This window comes from Rhinolophus hipposideros (genome assembly GCF_964194185.1).
Source record: "Rhinolophus hipposideros genome assembly, chromosome: 2".
Taxonomy (NCBI): Eukaryota; Metazoa; Chordata; class Mammalia; order Chiroptera; family Rhinolophidae; genus Rhinolophus; species Rhinolophus hipposideros.
The window spans coordinates 8089759-8108890 of record NC_138048.1 but is presented as its reverse complement, the minus strand read 5'-3'; the positions used below and the strand labels follow the sequence as shown (position 1 = coordinate 8108890).

Here is a 19132-nt window from a genome sequence, read left to right as displayed (position 1 = left end):
CAAACAAACCAGCCCTCCAGCATTTTCAGCCCTGTCTGCATCCACATGCACTCTCCAGTGTGAATATTAAAGGGAATTAATTTTGAGCCACTGACACTAATAGGTGTCATTTCCTGAAGAATGTGTTTAGTTATCCTGAAATGTAGAAATAATTTGAAAAAATTCTAATGCAGATCAACTAATTACAAAAGGAGATGTCCTAGATTCAAAGGGATGTAGATAAGTACACTAAGACAATATTGAAACACATTTACATTACTGTTCAAATGTTGAATAGCCATATGTATCTCCCCTCCGCTGTATTTTGTGTTACCTAAAAAAGGGTAAGTATCAAGCAATCATGGAAATTCTAAGATATTGGTTCAAAATTATATAGTAATTTTATTGACTTTAAGGGGGTTTAAATATGTCATATTCATATTCTAAATAGTTTTTTTCTGAAAACTGGAATGACTAATTTGATATCAATAATTCTCAAATGTACTTAAGATAGAATTTCACCAGAGCAAAAGTAAAAGTGGAAAATTGAGGAATTACCTGAGTCATTTTATTTTTCTCATTAAACTCTGTTTTAATGGGTCTCAAAATTCTGTGACAGATTTTTGGTCAAGTTGTTTCCATTAAAAAGCACCAATTTTAAAAATTAATAACTAAATTGCCACACACACACACACACACAAAACAAATGGTCCACAAAACATTCTCCTTTTCTTCTGAAGGTTTTATAATGCATTGTCATCATTAACAAGTCTTTCACTATTAAACTTAAATGGCCAACTGAGACAAACAGTTCTGAGAATGTTCTCCTACCACTGATTAACACTGAGGTGGCAGGTATTGGGGATAATACTCATTTAGCCTTCTGAGCTTTCTGGGCAGACGTGGTGACCTTGCCAGCTCCAGCTGCCTTCTTGTCCACTGCTTTGATGATACCAATAGAATTGTCTGTCTCATGTCACGAATAGTAAAACGGCCCAGAGTCAGGGAAGCGCTCAACACACGTGGGCCAAGAACCATGTCAATAATGGCAGCATTATCAGACTTGAAAAACTTCAGGCCATCTTCCAGTTTTTTCCCAGAACGACGATCAATCTTCTCCTTCAGCTCAGCAAATTTGCAAGCAATAGCAGTGTGTATCCAGCACTGATTTGGCCTGGATGGTTCAGGATACTCACCTGAGCTGTGAAGTCAGCTGCCTCCATTGGTGGGTCATTTTTGCTGTCACCAGCCATACTGCCACAATGAACATCTTTCACAGACACATTCTTGACATTGAAGCCCACCCGGACCCCAGGAAGAGCTTCACTCAGAGCCCCATGACGCATTTCAAGTGACTTGACTCCTGTTATGATGTTGATGGAAGCAAAGGTGACCATCATGCCGGGTCTGAGAACACCAGTCTGCACTCAGCCCACAGGGACAGGACCAATACCACCAACTTTGTAGACGTCCTGGAGGGGCAGACGCAAAGGCTTGTCAGCTGGACACGCTGGTCGCAGGATGCAATGCAGAGCTTCAAGCGGCGTGGTTCCGCTGGCTTTGCCATCTTTACGGGTGACTTTCCATCCCTGGAACCAAGGCATGTTAGCACTTGGGTCTAGCATGCTGTCACCATTCCAACCAGAAATCGGCACAAATGGTACTGTTGTCCAGGTTGTAGCCTATTTCCTTAATGTAAGTGTTGACTTCCTTAACGATTTCCTTGTATCTCTTCTGGCTGTAAGGCGGCTCAGTGGAATCCATTTTATCCACACCAACAATTAGTTGTTTTACACCCAGTGTGTAAAACAAGGGCATGCTCATGGCTCTGCCCATTCTTGGAGATACCTGCTTCACATTCACCAACCCCAGCAGCAACAATCAGGACAGCGCAGTCAGCCTGGGAGGTGCCCATAATTGTGTTTTTGATAAAATCTCTGTGTCCTGGGGCATCTGTGATGGTCATATAATACTTGCTGGTCTCAAATTTCCACAGGGAGATATCAGGGGTGATTCCATGCTCACGTTCAGCCTTCAGTTTGTCCAAGACCCAGGCATACTCGAAGGAGCCCTTTCCCAACTCAGCAGCCTCCTCTCAAATTTTCGATGGTTCTTTTGTCGATCCCACCACATTTGTAGACCGATGGCCAGTATTGGTAGACTTGCTGGGATCTATGTGTCCAATGATGACGATGTTGATATGAGTCTTTTCTTTTCCCACTGTGGCTTAGATTTAGCTGTGGTTTTCATAGACACCTGTGTTCTAGCAGCAAACCTGTTGTGAAAAAACCCTGAGTCATTTTATATTTCATGATTCCTTATGCCCAAATATCAGGTTGGTTGATTGTTGCGAGGTCAGTTTCCCTAGACCAGAACCTAAGTTGGAGATTTCTGTGCAGATGGTGATGATGAGGATGATGGTGATGATGATGATTTTGAGAACATGCTCTCAGGAAAAGAAAACTCTAAGGAAGTGACAGAAGATGATAGAGTAGATGAAGAAGCTATAAAAGAAAAGATGTGCTTTCAGCAGAAGTCTAGGCTCAGCCTGATCCCAGGTGGGATGCTGGAGAGCATAAATGGCACCCCAGAGTTGCCCCATTGAGACAAATTAGATTTTGTACTGCTTTATCAATTATTGGTTGTGGGCAAAGCTCCTTCCCGGAGTGAGTAGGACCTTCCATAACCACCAAGAGGCGTCTTCCCTTGGTCCAAGACAATTATTATCTGGAAAAAGGAGCAGCTGTGAGCCGTTGTAATAAAAACTTATAGCAGCTGGGGGAGTGGTACACTGTCAAATAAGGGGGTGTGGGAAAGGCATTAATGCATCTGCTATAGTTGCAATATAGTTCCAAACACTTGGTCAAATAAGTTATTTTGTACATTACCAATGGTCTTTTAGCCCTCTCTGTTTTCTCATATTTCTTATTGCTTAAGACATTTTCCTATTTGTTTATTATTGTTTCAAACTAATTCTAATCTCTTAAAAGATGTCTACATTTTGAGATGACTATATCATGTTTTTGAATATTCAGTTCAGCACTATATCTAGCTGTCAATTCTTTAATCATCTACTATTGCTAATGAAAAGTAAATTTAAGCTTTACCAATGACATTTATTAATTCATCAAAAACATATGGTGAGAGAATCCTTAGTTCTTTCTAAGAAAACATTTTTCTTAATCTAGCTTTATCTATGAGGGCAGAGGTTCCCTTATAAAGGAAATTTGGAATAAGTGCAGAAATAACCTTTTTCACAGAGGATACTCAATGAGCTATATTTGCTAGGAAAACTGGCATATTATGTGACATTTTTTATTATCTTATATATCAAACTGATCATTTAAAAACTACAATGAACTGATATGGTCACATTGAATTTCTATGGAAACAAGCATTTTGTTTTTTGTTAAAGGTTTTTGTTTTTTTTTCCTTTTCCTCTTGCAATTTATGTTCATCCTAGAAGATTTAGGAGAAAAATGTCTATTCTTTAGTGCTCAGGGAATATCAGTGAAAAGGATCTTTATTTGGGGATCTTTATTGGTTAATTTCCTTTTCCGGAGATATTTGGAAACCCTGAAAATATCATAGTGAAATTTGAATCCTTCATACATAATTAAAGCATTGCATGAAATCATACATTGGTCTAACGACTTCTAAATTCACATTCAAGATTGAAAGTGAAACCCATTGAACATTTTCTTGATGAAAGTTCAGAATAAGATTATACATGTTTCCTCATCTTTAAATAGTCAGTTTTTCTCCCTTTTTCCTTTTATATCTTTGTAAGAAAAAGAAACCTTAGCTATAAAGGAGGAAAACAGTGCACTTTAATAGAATGTATACCATTTCGTGATGAACCCAAATTAAGAGTCTTGTATCTTATGAATAACAACATGATTACATTACCAAACCCAGTATTTCCAGGCTGTCGTAGAGCGTGGTAACTCAAATCATTCGCAGAGAATTACACCCTAATTCCAAAAGGAAGTGTTACTGTGCTGCAGCTGGTGGCGCCCACAGTGCCTCCCAAGCCCCTTCTGGAACCTCCGCATCAGGTTGGGGGTGGGGGCGCAGGGGGCAATGCTGCCTGCCCTGCCTGGTGATTGATGGAGTGGGAGGAGGGGCCTCACCAAGGCTGCTGGGAGTGGTTTTGTGGCACTTTCATACATTTCCTTTTCCCGTGGATGGGAATCTCATTGCTCTTGCGGCTAATACAGTGTCATCATTATTGCATACACATATTTTACTGCCAAGCAACCATTAGGAATTCGGAGCCCATGTTCTGCTACGTTTATTTTGCTCATTGTGTATTTACTTTCACCTTCAAGTACTATAGGGCGACTTTGTCTAATCACATGTCACTTATGGAGAAAGAGGCTTTGCATTAGAAGTGACAAAGGAAGTAACCAGCATCAGGCACACATCAATTCACCATGTAAAGCTTTTGTCATCTGGAAGAGACAGATGAACTTCATTGGCACGTGATGACCAAAAGCATGACGTTTCTGACATATAATCTTGATTTAATTTTATAAACACCTGTGCCTATTAACCTGAATATAAACTAACTTTCAGTTTTGATAAAATAAAACTAATTTTGTTTTCTAATATTTATCTGTTTGGCTATCTGGACCTTCTTTAGAGGTAGGTCCAGTGACAATGAACCGGGGGTAAATATCAATGCAAGCCCTTTGACAAAGCAGCAATCTATTTGTACCCCACACTTAGGTGTTTCATATTTTATATTTTCAGTTTGAAAAAGTGTAAACTTTTGAAGGTAGGGGTCTTTTATTTCTTTGTCTCCACTCCAGTATCTGGTATATTGTTAGCTATGTTCACACCAGCTTTTGGTTGAACTGAATTGATTTTGAGAGAAATGTGCTTTATTGCTATATTATAGTTTTTGCAGGATCAGTATGTTGGCATAAGTTAGTTGACATGTATTCAAAGTCAGAACGTAGAGGGTCAAAAATTCCAAACACTCTTGCTAAAGCTGATGGAAGGAACCGTGATTACCAATGTACCCTCTAGCACAGTGGCTGCTGGTGACGGGCTGAGACCACGGCATCATGTAACAAGTACCTTTTGTGTTAATATATCAATTAATAATAGCTATGGTGTGACCTCTGTCAGGCTGAAAAATTAAATTTATGTCTAACGGTGGCATATTTTCTCTGTTATTACGCTCTGTTACAAATGCAGAAATGTCTACTGACACGTAAACATCAAAATATAAACTTTCTACAGCACTGAATTAAAACACTTCTAAGAAACTTTTTGTAAACTGATGTGAAATAGAGTTAATAGTTCTTTCTAAAGGTGAGCTTCATTAAAATTGCAGAAGAGTGAAAATTTTCACACCAGTCAAAGAAGAAGACACAATGGATGAATTTAGTTTTGCCCTCTTGAGGTTAACACCATCATTTTGTTGAACAGTTTCTGACATTTTAGCATTTCTACACTCCTTTGGTGGAAAGAAAGGAAATAACTAATAGCTTAATTACTGGAAGTCAACTGTTTGAGACAAAACAGATCTTTAATGCTTTTTTTTTTTTTCTTTCTTCCTGAATGCATGTCCTAGCCAGTTTCTTCTGAGGAGTGAGAGCATAACCCTACATATCTGGAGATAATGCTGAAATCCACAGTTTACCAATCTGAGAATCCAGGCATATATTAATGTAAACTGACTGGCCTAGCAGTAGTTTCTAAAATAATGTTTCTTTTATTTAAGTAAATTTAATATTTGTTTTCAATCCTTTCTCATTTTAATACAACTAGTTTTTAATGTCTTTAGTTATCATCGTACTGGCCATTTGAACTATGAATTTTAAAGGATATCAGACCTTTTGATTCAAAAATTTTTCTTGTTCTGATTATGTTAAGTGGTGACATCAGAATTTGACCTGGAAACAATGAATGCATAATTGTGTGATCGGGTCAGTGTAAAATTGTCCAAAGCTTTTTTGGTGGTAGAGAAAATGGCCTCCAGCAGGCTGGGATGATAGCTGACGGAGGAACGGAACCCAGTAGCTTGTCATATGCACATGTTCCAGTTATTATTCAACCCACCACGGGGGAGCTTCATGTATCGGTGGTTTTTCGTCCTCGCCTTGCCCACTGGACTCTGCACACAGTGGCCTGCACAACAGTAACAGGGCCCATTTACTTAGCTACTACACACTGAGGGTTTTCTTCTTCAGATGTGTACTTATATGGTCTCTACTTTGAAACCATATGTTGGTCTTAGTTATATATTTTTTTACTTTCTATTTTAAAATAATTATAGATTCTCAGGAAGTGACAAAAATGTATAGAAAGGTCTCATCTACCTCTCGCCCAATTTCCTCTAATGATAACATCTGCCATAACTACAGTATAATATCAAAACCAGGGAGTTAACATTGGTGCAATCCACAGAGCTTGTTCAGATTTCATCTGTTTGACACACTCATTTGTGTGTGTGTGTGTGTGCAGTTCCATGCAATTTTATCTTTTGTAGTTTTATGTAACCACTATGACAACCAAGGCACAAAACTGTTCCATCACCACAAGGTTTGCACATGCCACCATTTATAGGCACATCTCTCCTCCTCCTCCTCACTCCTAACACTTGCCAACCACTAATCCATTTTACATTCTATAGTTATGTTACTTCAAGAATGATATAAATGGAATCATACAGTATGTAATTTTGTGAGATTGGCTTCACTTTAGTGTAAGTCTCTTGAGATCGATCCAAGTTGTTAGTGTTTCAATGATTTTTTTTTTTTTTTAATTATCAAGTAGTAATCTGTGGCATGAAGATGTAGAAATACCACAGTTTGTTTAGCCGTTTATCCATGAAAGGCTATCTGGGTTGTTTCCATTTTTTTAACTATGACAGATAAAGCTGCTTTCAACAGTCATGCATGGGATTTTGTATAACCATGTTTCCCCATTTTGTGGGATAAATGTCCAAGAGCAGGATTACTAGATTGCACAGTAAGCACATGTTCAGTTTGAGAAAAAAAAAAAAATAAAAAACAACTGCTATACTATTTTACATTCCCACTAGCAAAGTATAGGTAATCTAGCTTCTCTGCATCCTCACCAGCATTTGATGTTGTCCCTATTTTTTTTATTTTAGCTGTTCTAATAGTTGTGTAGTGATATCTTATTGTGGCTTAAATTTGTATTTCCCTAATGAAAAATTATGTTGAATATCTTTTCATATATGTATTTGCCACCGGTATATCCTGTTTGGTGAAATGTCATTTGCCCATTAAAAATTTTTCTACTTAATTTTTTTTGTTTTTTTACTGTTGAGTATTGATAGTTCTTTATATATTCTAGATACAAGTCTTTTACAGACAGATTTTCTCCCAGTTTATAGCGTCTCTATGTAACCTCTAACAGGGTCTTTTGCAGAGCACACTTTTTAATTTTGATGTTCAGCATTCAATTTTTCCTTTTTTGATTGTGCTTTCAGTGTCAAGTCTAAGAACTCTTTGCCTGTCTCTAATTTCAAAACAGTTTCTCCTTTGTTGTTTTCTAAGAGTTTTTTTTTAGTGCTATGTTTTACATCTAAGTCAACAATCCATTTGAGTTAATTTTTGTCTAAGGTGTGAGTTTTAAACCAAGATTCTTTCTTTTTTTCTTTCTGCCTATGGGTGTCTAATTGCCCCAGCACCATTTGTTGAAAAGGCTGTATTTATATAATTGAATTGGTTTTTCATCTTTGTCAAAATCACTTGGACAAATTTGTGTGGAAGTAATTCCAGGTCCTCAGTTCTGTTCCATTCATCTATCCTTCTGCCGATACCATAGAGAGTTCTGGAGCCAGGCTTAACATTGGGTAGAGTGAGTCGCCTTATTTTATTCTTCCTTTTAAAAATTGTTTTATCAGTTAGAGGCCCTTTGCCTTACACATATGTTTTAGAACAAGATTATCTGTCTACAAAAAACTTTGCTAGAATTTTGAAAGTAGTTGCATTAAATCTACATATATATATATACACATCATTTCAGGAGGTTAACGCCTTTACTATGTTGTGTCTTCAAATCCATGAACACAGTATGTCGTTCTTTATGTAGGTCTTTGATTTCTTTCATCAGCATTTTGTATTAAGCACACAGATCTTGTACAAGTTTTGTTAGTTTCATATCAAAGTATTTCATTCAACATCATGAATGTATATGACATTTTGTTTCAAATTTTGGTGTCTATATGTTTGTTGTTAGAAATGTGAAGGTTTTTTTGTGTATGTGTTAATCTTGTATCTTGCAACCTTGTTGAATTACCTGCATAGGTCTAGGGGTTTCTGTAGATTCTTTGGAATTTTCTATGCAGAAAATTGTCATCTGCAAGTAGGATAGTCTTAGTTTTAGAGATGATATACCTATGCTTTTACATTTATGGCAAAAAATTATTTTTTTTAAATTTCATTAGGGAATATTGGGGAAGAGTGTGCTTTTCCAGGGCCCATCAGTTCCAAGTCGTTGTCCTTCAATCTAGTTGTGGAGGGCGCAGCTCAGCTCCAAGTCCTGTCGCTGTTTTCAATCTTTAGTTGCAGAGGGCACAGCCCACCATCCCATGCAGGAATTGAACTGGCAACCTTGCTGTTGAGAGCTCGCACTCTAACCAACTTAACCATCTGATGTCCCCTTGTTTTGTTTTGTTTTGTTGTGTTTTTTTTAATTATTGTCCATTATATATTGTTTTCTATAACTTTGAGTAGATTGATGATTTGCCAAAATAACTCAAAGGTCGGTGGTTCTGAAAGTGTGGTTGGGCACCCCAGAGTCCTTTGAAATGCTTTCAGGGAGCCCACAGGATCAACACTTTGTTCAAAATTATACTAAGATATTATTTGCCATTTTTGGTCTTATTTTCTGGTGAGCATTCAGTAGAATTTCCCATAGGCTACATGGCAGGTGATGTCACAGCAGGTTTAGAAATCCAACAGTCCTCTATTACATTACATCTCAAAGAGATTTGCAAAGTTCAAAATAATGCCACTCACTAATGTCTTTGTTTTTAATAGCATAGTTATTTTCATAGAAATGATTTATACATGTTAACATTCAATGCATTTATTATTTTTTAAATGAATTATTAAATAAATATTTAAAAATTTCCTCAGAAATTAAAACAATTCTCATATGAAAAATATCGGTAGGTTTCACCTAACCCTCATAAAGAGAATCTTTTTGAGGTTTTTAAGAATTTTCAAGGGTTTGAAGGGGTTCTGAAATGAAAAAGTTTGAGAATGTCTAATTTAATTCAATCCTATTTAAATGAATTCTCTGGGTTATCAGTTTATTGCCTAACATATTGCCTGGTATTAAATAAATATAGGTTGATTTTATGAAAGTATCTTTTTTATTTTGCTAGTTAGTTTATGGCAGAGGAGAAGGTTTCTGTCAGCTTTACAACTCTTTCTTTAAATGAAATCTTACACGAAAGTCCAATATGTGAAAGTAAGAACAACAGGGATAAGCTTGCAGTTTATGCTGTTTGAAATTTTGTACTTACATCACATGGGCCACAGTAGGACAAACCCTAGGGATTTTCAATGTAATTTGAAAATTATGATTGTAGAGAATTAGTTGCATAACTATGTAAACAAATCCAGAATCTTGCTTAGTGGCTGACACAGACTAGGGCTCAATAAACATGTTACATGAATGGTGATCTGAGATGTGTACATAGCTTCAGATAATTTTTGAAATAGTATTTATTGAAGTGAAACTTTATCAGCAGAAAAAGAAACAAGTTTTATTACAATGGGGCCATAATCACATCTAAGTACATTAGGATAAATATCTGAGCTCCAAATAATTGAAAAATGAATACATGAGATAATTTAGTTAGGCAAGAAGACACTGTCAATTCTGTGTTCCTGGGGAAAAGGAGAATTTATGAAAGGTAAGAGATAGGTGCTTTAGTTGTAGAAGGTAAGAAAAATGACCCATTAAGAGCAATTTTTAATAACATTCTCTTTATCGCATGAATTATACCAAATTATTATCACTTTAAATTTTCTCACTTAACACAATTAAGCACATCCAAGTGCTTAGTGATGATATTTGCAGAGTAAGGGAGTGTTATAAACATAAGACCCATCCACCAGACTAGATTATCAGTGGAAGAAATCACATGTGTTTTTCCTGAGGCTGTTCTAGAAATGAAAAAGAAAAGGGTGATTATATTAATGAATGCACAAAAAATTAAAAAAAGAAAAAAAACACAATTTGCTGTGGTATTTTAAGTCAGTTGCTTATTAAACCAGGAAGCCTTCAGCACACTCGCAATTGCCACATTGTCTATTTTCATGGGGTTCCCATGTGCTGTGATGTTGGCCCTGGTTGGCTGCAGCAGGAGTGATTTCCAGCACCTTCCATATCTCAAGATACAGCTAAATGCAAACAAGCTAAAGCCACCATACCACCTAGGACACTGTTTCTCACAGTCAGCAGGAAACACATTCTTCATAAGATTGCTATTTTTATTTACAAAAAAATGTAGGGCTGTTTGTTGTATCATCGTTAAAATAGTCAGAGGATAAGGAAAAGTTGATGGATAACTTCCTGATATAAATTAATCTTTTTTTTTTTTCAACTCCCCTAAGAGTAGAGGTCAGTAACACACTCGAATGCAGTAATGCAAACTTTAGGACTTATAAGAAACCTTGACAATAATGTCCCAAGCTTGGTAATAGTTCCATGCAAGGCAACACAAAGGAAAAAGGATTAAGGAAAAGTGAAGTCAAGAACTTTCATCAGTGATAAGCTACATGTTCTCATTAATATTTGTACTCTATCAGTAGAAATGTCCTTTATTTTTGTCTATAATTCCAAAAGACACTTTCTTAGGCCAGGACTTCTTAGTCCTGGAGCAAGAAAGGCCCCAACTGGCTACAGATTTTCATGGCTCCCTGCCCTGAGTGTACATGGTATATTATTATCTGCTTATCTTCCTTTTCCTGCAACTAGAAGACAAGGTCTGTGAAAGCAAAGTTTTCTGTCTGTTTTCCTTACCACTATAAATCCAGTGCACAAAACATTCAATATTTGCTGAATGTGTATATAACTATGTAAAGTTTCCAGAAGTGAATTTTTGGTTTTGGTAATGTTGCCTTTTATTAGCTGAAAGAGAATATTTCTAGTCAACATCACAGACATTTTAAAAAAGTTGAGAAGCATATAACAAGTCCCTGTAACTGTGACTCATATACATATTTATAGAAATTATGTCTCCAGTAACATTTCCATTATGCAAGACAAATACCAGAAATTAAACACCAACTTTAGTAAAATTTAAAGATTTCTGTCAGCTTATAGCAATGGTTCTCCAACTTTTTAGTATCAGAACCACTTTACACTTTTAAAATTGAGGACCCTAAAGTGTTTGGTATTTTTGTGGGTTATTCTATAGATATTTGCCATATCAGAAATTAAAACTGATAAAATTTAAAACATTGATTAACTCACTTAAAAATAACATAGCTTGTTTTTATAAATAATCACTATAATTTCCAAAACAAAAGAGTAAAAACGCATTTTTTTACAATTTTGCAAATATTTTAACATCTCTTTTATATCTAGCTAGCTTAATAAAAAGCATCTAGATTCTCATACCTGTTCCTATGTTCAATTGGTTATAATCTCTTATCAGGAGATTGAAAAATGGCTTTTGTTCAAATAAGAAGATCCACAAAATACCTATAGTTAACAATGTAGTTAATGATTAAAGACTTCCCCTAAGATGAGGAAAAAGGCAAGTATGTTCGTTCATGCTTCTCTCATTCAGCATAGTACTGGAAGTGATAGCCAGTGCAATAAGGAAAGAAAAATAAATAAAAGTCATACAGATTGGAAAACAAGACATATTTCTATTTGCAGATGACATAATTATTTACAAAGAAAGCCTAAGTAATTTACAAAACCAATCCAAAACCAAACCAAGCAACAAAAGAACCCTAAAAATTGCTAGAACTAATGAATAAATTCAGTAAGATAATAGGATACTAGATCAACATTAAACATTTACAAAATTTCTATATGCTAGCAACAAAAATGTGGACATAAAAATTAAGAAATGTGGCATGATTCATAATCACTCAAAAAATGAAATACATAGGTATACATAAAATAAAACATGTAACACAGGTCTTTTAGGCTTAAAACTATGACATAACAATATAAATAAAAATATTCTAAATAAATGTTCATTGTTGCCACGCAGCAGCCTACTCATCTGTCTCCTTGTACCTGCCCCTAAAGAAGGGAAAGTCTGTGAGACAGATCCTTTCAGGGACTTTGCTTTGTTAAGGTCTAGAATCGACCACCCCTCAATTGGACAGAGGTCACACGCGATAATGCAAGTCACACAGCGAGGTTTATTTCCAGCTAGCTGGGGTCCGAGTATCTGCCCGACACAGCGGGTTTCAACAAGGACCCCGAACACTCAAAGCCAAGGGTTTATATAGCATCTTTAAAGCATCCAGTAATTTTCCATAGCTTCAAAGAGTATACATATCATGGGCTTGTTCCACATTCTGGGGATTTGACAAGATAAGCTGGCGTGTACCCCACCCAGTCGGTAGTTAACAAGATAAGCTCTTTCAAACAGGACATCTGGTCCACACCCTGTTAAGGTCATCCAGAAAATGGTTTTCTTTCTTATGCTAACCTACTCTTACAGCTTCACCTTTGTGCTTACACCTTATGTCTCTCTGTTTGGCCCCAGAAAGATGGCTGGTCAGCCAATGACGGGTATGACTCCCCATGGGGGGGCAACCTAAGCCAGGCGGAGCCACGTGGGGACCAACAGGAGAACCCACGGGGTTCATAGAGGTGGGCACAGCCCCCCACCTTCCCCTGGCTAAGGAGAGCCTCTGCCTCTGTGGCTGCATTCCTTCCCACAACCTGCTGGGGAAGAGATTCAATGGTGTGCTCTCCATCTATTCATATGCATATAGGTTTTGTCCCTTGGGGAAATACTTACATCTTGAGACTTACTGGTTCAGCTGCATCAGGGAAGGGTGTTTGTCTTGAATCAGTTTCCTATTATAATGTATGAGATTCACAGATCTTGAGATTGACAAGCTTCATCTCCTTTACTTCCCCACCTAACTAATAAAAGCTAATGTGTAGGCCTGATTTGGCATGTCCAGACCTTGAGGCTGGAATCCCTTGGCCCCACTTGCACTCTGTTCTTGGCTACTGTCTGACCCTGTGCCGCCCTCCTCGCTCCCCACAACTCTCGTTGCGCAGGATGCGATAGTTCATGAATTTGAATACTCAACATAATAAAGATGTCAATTCTCCCCAAATTATTGTATAGATATAACACAATTCCCATCAAAACACCAACAAGATTTTTTTTCTAGATATACACAGCATTCTTTTAAAACTTATATGGAATTGAAAAGGACTTATACAACAACTAAATTTTCTAAAACAGAAGAAAAAAGTGGGAGGAATCTTACTGCATAGGTTCAATAATCAAGACTGTGTAGTGTTGGCAGAAGAATAGATTTTTGAAACAGGATAGATAACCTAGAAATAGACCCACACAAGTATGCACATGAGATATTTGACAAAGTTGAAAAAACAATTCAGTGAATAAAAGACAGCTTTTTCAATAAATGATGGTGGAACAATTAGATATTTAGAGACAAAAATACTTGAATCTTAATCTAAACCTCATACCTTATACACAAATTAAGTTAAAATGGATCATAAGCTGAAAATTATAATATAAAATTTTTAGAAAAAAATATGAGGTAATCGAGTTAGCACTAGGCCAAGAGTTCTTGGCCTTTTGATTTGACATAAAAAATATAATCCATTAAAGGAAAACTTGATATGCTCTGTCAGGACGGTTTTTTTCCTGCGGACACCGCTAGGAGCTCCATCCCCCTCCTCCTTCCATACTAATGGGAGCAGTCTCCTGTGGGCCCCATAGTTAGAGGCCTCCCTGTCAAAACAATGTTGAGCCATCAAAGCTGCTAGGGATGGACGTCCCCGACACCCCGGCCAGATTTCCCCCCAACCCGGAGACCTAACCCTATAAAACAAAGCGCCCGACCCCAGTTAGTGCTCAGCCTTTGGGAAGAGTCCCGCTGAGTCCACCAGCGTAATAAAGCTGTGTTCTCCCTGATCTCTGTGCCACTTGAGTCTCTTGGTCCTCTCCGCTTTTCCGCAACACCTCAACCTCGTCAAAATTAAACATTTCGCTCTGTGAAAGATCCTGTTAAGAAGATAAAAAGACAGGCTACATACTTGGAAAAAAATATTTGCAAGTGATGTATCTGACAAATGACATATCTAACATAACAAATTGCAAACTCAAAGCTCAACAGTAAAAAAAAGAAACCATTCAATTAGAAATGAGCAAAAGAAATGAAGACACTTCACTGAAGAGGATATGGAGATGGGAAATAAGCACATAAAATGTTGTTCAATACCATTAGCCATCAGGGAAATGCAAATTTAAGCCATGAAAGATATTACCACACAGTTATCAGAATGGATAAAATAAAGATAGTGACAACAATCAATGCTGGTGAGGATGTGGAGAAACTGGTTTACTTATACGTGGTTGCTAGAAATGCAACCAACCACATTAGACAGTTTAACTCTGGTAGACGTTTAACAGTATGTTTAAAAACTGAACATGCAATTACCATATAAGCTGGCAATGGCACTCCTAGCACTCCTAGACATTTATCTCAGAGAAATGAAAGCATGTTCACACAAAAGCCTCTACACAAATGTTTATAGCAGTTTTATTGATAATAGCCCTAAATTGTAATTGTCCAAATGTCCTTCTAGAGTGAATAGCTAAATATACTGCAGTGCATCCATATCATGGAATATTAGGAAGAACCAAAAATTTGGTAGGTATTCAAACACCAAAAGATAACACACTGTATGATTTCATTTGTCTATCATCCTTTCAATGTCAAAATCATAGAAGTAGAGAACGAATTATTGGTTGCCAGCTGTTAAGGACAGCAGGCAGGGTGGATGGGGGAAATCATTGCTGCTATAAAAGAGTAACAGGAAGAATTCTCATTATACATGGATTTGTTATACATGGAATTGTTCTGTGTCTTGATTGTATCAATGTCAATATCCTTGTCTTGATATTATGTTGCAGTTTTAAAGATGCTAAGTCACTTTTGGGGGAAATTGGGTAAAGTGTACATGGGATCTTTGTATGATTTCTTTCAATTGCATTTGAAGCTACAATTACTTCTCAAAATAAAAAGGATAGATAGATAGATGATAGATAGATAGATAGATAGATAGATAGATAGATAGATAGATAGATAGATATAGAGATAGATAAAGTTTAATTTGTAAACTGGAGATAATTTCATTGACTTTGGAAGGGTAGTATCTAGAATGGCATAGAGTTAGTTAAAATTCGGAAACTAATTACTTTTTGATTTTTAAAAATTGAAAGACATCATGACTAGCACTAAGAATTTAAGTAAATACTTTTCATAATAATGGAGGAAGGGTGTTTACTGAGAGTGTTAAAAATTTTCTTCTAAATATGGTTTAACTGATATAACTTAACTAGTATATTCTCACTATTCTAAAGATATAACAGAAGCTCTTAAAGACTGTACATACCTCATAAGCACTAAAATATTGTTGCCAAGGAAAGCTGCTCACTTTCAGTTGTGTTGTCATTGTCTTGAAGGACTTATTTAGGTGTTCTAGTTTGCAATGATAATGGGAGGAAATGTAAAGTAATAGATAATCTAAATGAATGTACTGAGAAATGGTAGTTTTATATGTATAATCCAATTTTCCTTCAAATAATCAGACGTGTAACTTAAGTGTGGTCAACATCAAGGGAGTTTTGGTGCACTGGTTTTTAAAAACCTCGGGATAAATCAATTTGCTTATAATGATGCAGTCTCTTCAAATTATGTTGACACAGAAATTTTTATACAGCATTAATAGAAAGAGCAGAATAGATGTTAAGAACTAAATGTTTGTAGTTCCCCCTCCCCAAGATTCTTATGCTGAAATCTTAACCCCCCAATGTGATGCTATTAGATAGGGAAGCCTTTGGGTCATACTATTAGATAGGGTTAAGAGTGGAGACCTCATGAATGGGATTAGTGCCCTTATAAGAAGAAGCATGAAGGAGATCTCTGCTGTCTGCCCTGGGAGGATACAGTGAGAAGAGGGATATCTGCAAATCACGAAGAGCGCTCTCACTAGACGCTAGATATCCCGCCATCTTAATCTTAGATTTCTGACCTTCAGAACTGTAAGAAGTATCAGAAATAAATGTTGGTTGCTTAAGCCATCCAGCCTCTGGTACTCAGTTATAGCAGCCAAAGTTGACTAAGCAGATGCTATAATATTTTAGGAATGCATAAGGGTGACGATAAGAAAGGATGAAACATTGGAGTTATCATAGAAGCCCACCTTTCAGAGCTCAGGGCCCACTTATGACCTGTCCACTGCCCTGGCCTCCCGAACACCATGACATTCCATAGAAATGCTTCCCTTGAGCATCTCTATGTCTGCTGTGGGAGTTTAGGAGATAGGTAGATAGATGAAAAGGGCTGATTATTTCCAGAGGGCCTTGGAGAAACTGGGGAGGAAGACACATAACAGATTTTTCAAGGGCTCCTATTTAGTTAAGCTATTGAGTCTAGAAACCTTTTGAGCATGGGAAAACAGGTTGCTTGTTCTTATCTGCCTCTACAGACAGCCCGATTAGAATTAACTGGAATGACATTGTTTTCATAAAAATACTAAGAGCCTGTGTATCACTTTGAATCAAATATAAAAAGTTATTTATGCCAGGGACAATAATGTAGACACTAGCATATCATAAATATAATACTTCCTCAGCAAATGCCGAGTCTAATCTCCTCATTTTGTACATGCAGGAGACTAACGTTCTGTAAAGTGAATGGATGTACCCAAGTCCAAAAGCTAATTAGTGACAGAGCAAGCCCTATACTGCAGGTCTTTGACTTCAAATTCATGGTTGTTAATTGTACTACTTTATTAACACAGAGGATATATTCTGGTGGCAATTTCTTTATTCCTCCTCTACAACAACAGATAACTATAGAATGCATGGTGAAATGTTCTATAATGTTTGTGGCAGATACTTAGTTTGATCTAACTTCCATAGATTCCAGGTCTTGTCTAGTGTTCTTCATGTTTTGCAGAGGCTGGAAGGCAAGAAAAAAAATTGCATTTCCAGATTCCCTATGGGAAGATTTTTTAATGTTTTAGGTTCTGCTAATCATGTGAATACTGGGGAGACTTGGATTTAGATCTGAGTTATGAAGGGAAGAAGGCTAAAGCCAGGCATCCGTTTCATGGCTCGGTTGGGGTAGAGGGAGCTGACTTCTGCAGCTGTCCTTTTCTGCTGCACCAAGTGGGAATTTGTTCCCATTCACAGAAGATGCGGTATGACCCTGAGGGCTGGAAGTTGCCTTCAGGGTAACCCCAAAGCTCACTGCATATCCCCACCAGGGCCTGATGATAAATCCCTTTCTGCTTAACCTAATGAGACTGATTTCTGTTATCTTCAACTGAAACCTAACCAACACAGGATTACCAGATGAAAAGCAAAGATTATAAAATATGCTAAAATGCTGAAACAGAAATTTGAAGGTCTTGAGCTAAGAAATGAAAGCATGGTTTGAGCTGAGATTAGGAGATGGGGCCTGCTTCAGGGAAGGGAAAGAAAGCTAGGAAAGGGCACAGGATTCCAAGTCGGAGAAGAAATCAGTGACAATAGAGTCACTATTTTGATTACATTCTAGATATTAACCTCCAATAAGCACTTGGGTCCCATCTGAGTATCTCCATTACCATTTAAAGGAAATAAAGTACGATTTCAGAAGTCGCTTTCTAGGAGAACTTGCTTCTTTGCAGAGACGTCCTAATCAGCTTGCTGATGCCTGCAGTTTCTTTAACAGGGAACAAACTATATATAATTAGAAATAAAAGTGTCAAAATGCAAATGCTGATTGAGCTGATGTACAAAGCTCATCAATAGTAAAGGGTAATTACTTAATTAAATTAAAGTTAATGATGATTTTAGGACCTTTATTGTTTCAGTGATGGCACTGATTAACATTTACAAAGGACCCACTAGGAACCTGGGACAAGGCCTCTTGTTTTGGCACACTCCACTTCACTTGGTGTCTCTAGAACTCTTTAGTTCTGTACAGTATTTTTATTCCATGTTCCAGGTATAGAGACTGAGGTTCAAAAAGATAAAAAATTGCCTGAGTCATGAAGACAAGGCCTGGGACAGAGGCTTCTTCAATTTCATAATATTGAATTGGGTCACGTCTATTTGCCTTTACGTGGTTAGGGATAAATTGCAACTGTACTCAGATACAGTTTTCTCATGGGAAGGGAGGCAGGAAGTTGTGTTCTACATGATTTATGCCTTTTTTCCTTTTAAGATGGCTTACTTTTTTATAAAGGGTTTATTTGACCCAGAGGATTTATTAATAACAATGACAACAAATAACATTTGTTTATAAGTTTATAGTCTACTCTATTTTCCTACGATGCATTCTTTTTAATACATTGTCTCATTTTATCTTCACAACTATCCAGTAGAGACAGGTACTAGTCCCACGTAATTTTAAGATATAAATTGAGCCCCAAAAGGTGAAGTGACTGCCTCAAAGCACACCGTAAGTGGAGAGTCTGGATCCTAAAGGCAGGGATTCAGTCCCCAGTCCTCACTGGAATCTGTTATTGCTTCTGAGAGGAAAGTACTGACCTGGAAAACTGCAAAGACATCCTGAACTACACAGAGGACTATGGCTACAGACAAAATGGTGCTGTTTAATACTTTATCCATTTCATGCTCAGAAGCCTCCTGCATTATTGAACACATTGTGTATTAACTATTCACGTCTGTCTTCTCAATATTCTGTATAGTACAGACTATGAGGACTGGCATTATACCTTATCCATTTTAACATTTCCAGAACCTAACGCAGTGCCTTGCATAGAGGATGCATTCAATATATTTTGATTATACCTCCAAAATATTTAACTTTCTAAAGCAGAGTAAAAAAGAATGAATTTTTCACTCCAGTGTTTTAACTGATTTTTCCCCTTTGTCACCATGATAGATTTGGTGTATAGT

At 36.9% G+C, this 19132-nt stretch overlaps 1 pseudogene across 1 annotated transcript in view; it reads right to left on the bottom strand.

The window, feature by feature from the left end:
* Positions 1–850: 850 nt before the first annotated feature.
* Positions 851–19132, bottom strand: part of LOC308506432 (elongation factor 1-alpha 1-like) — a 34750-nt pseudogene continuing 16468 nt past the window's right edge. Inside the window, exon 3 of the transcript in view lies at positions 851–2199. The product of the transcript in view is annotated as an elongation factor 1-alpha 1-like (transcript). The remainder of the gene's footprint in view (positions 2200–19132) is intronic.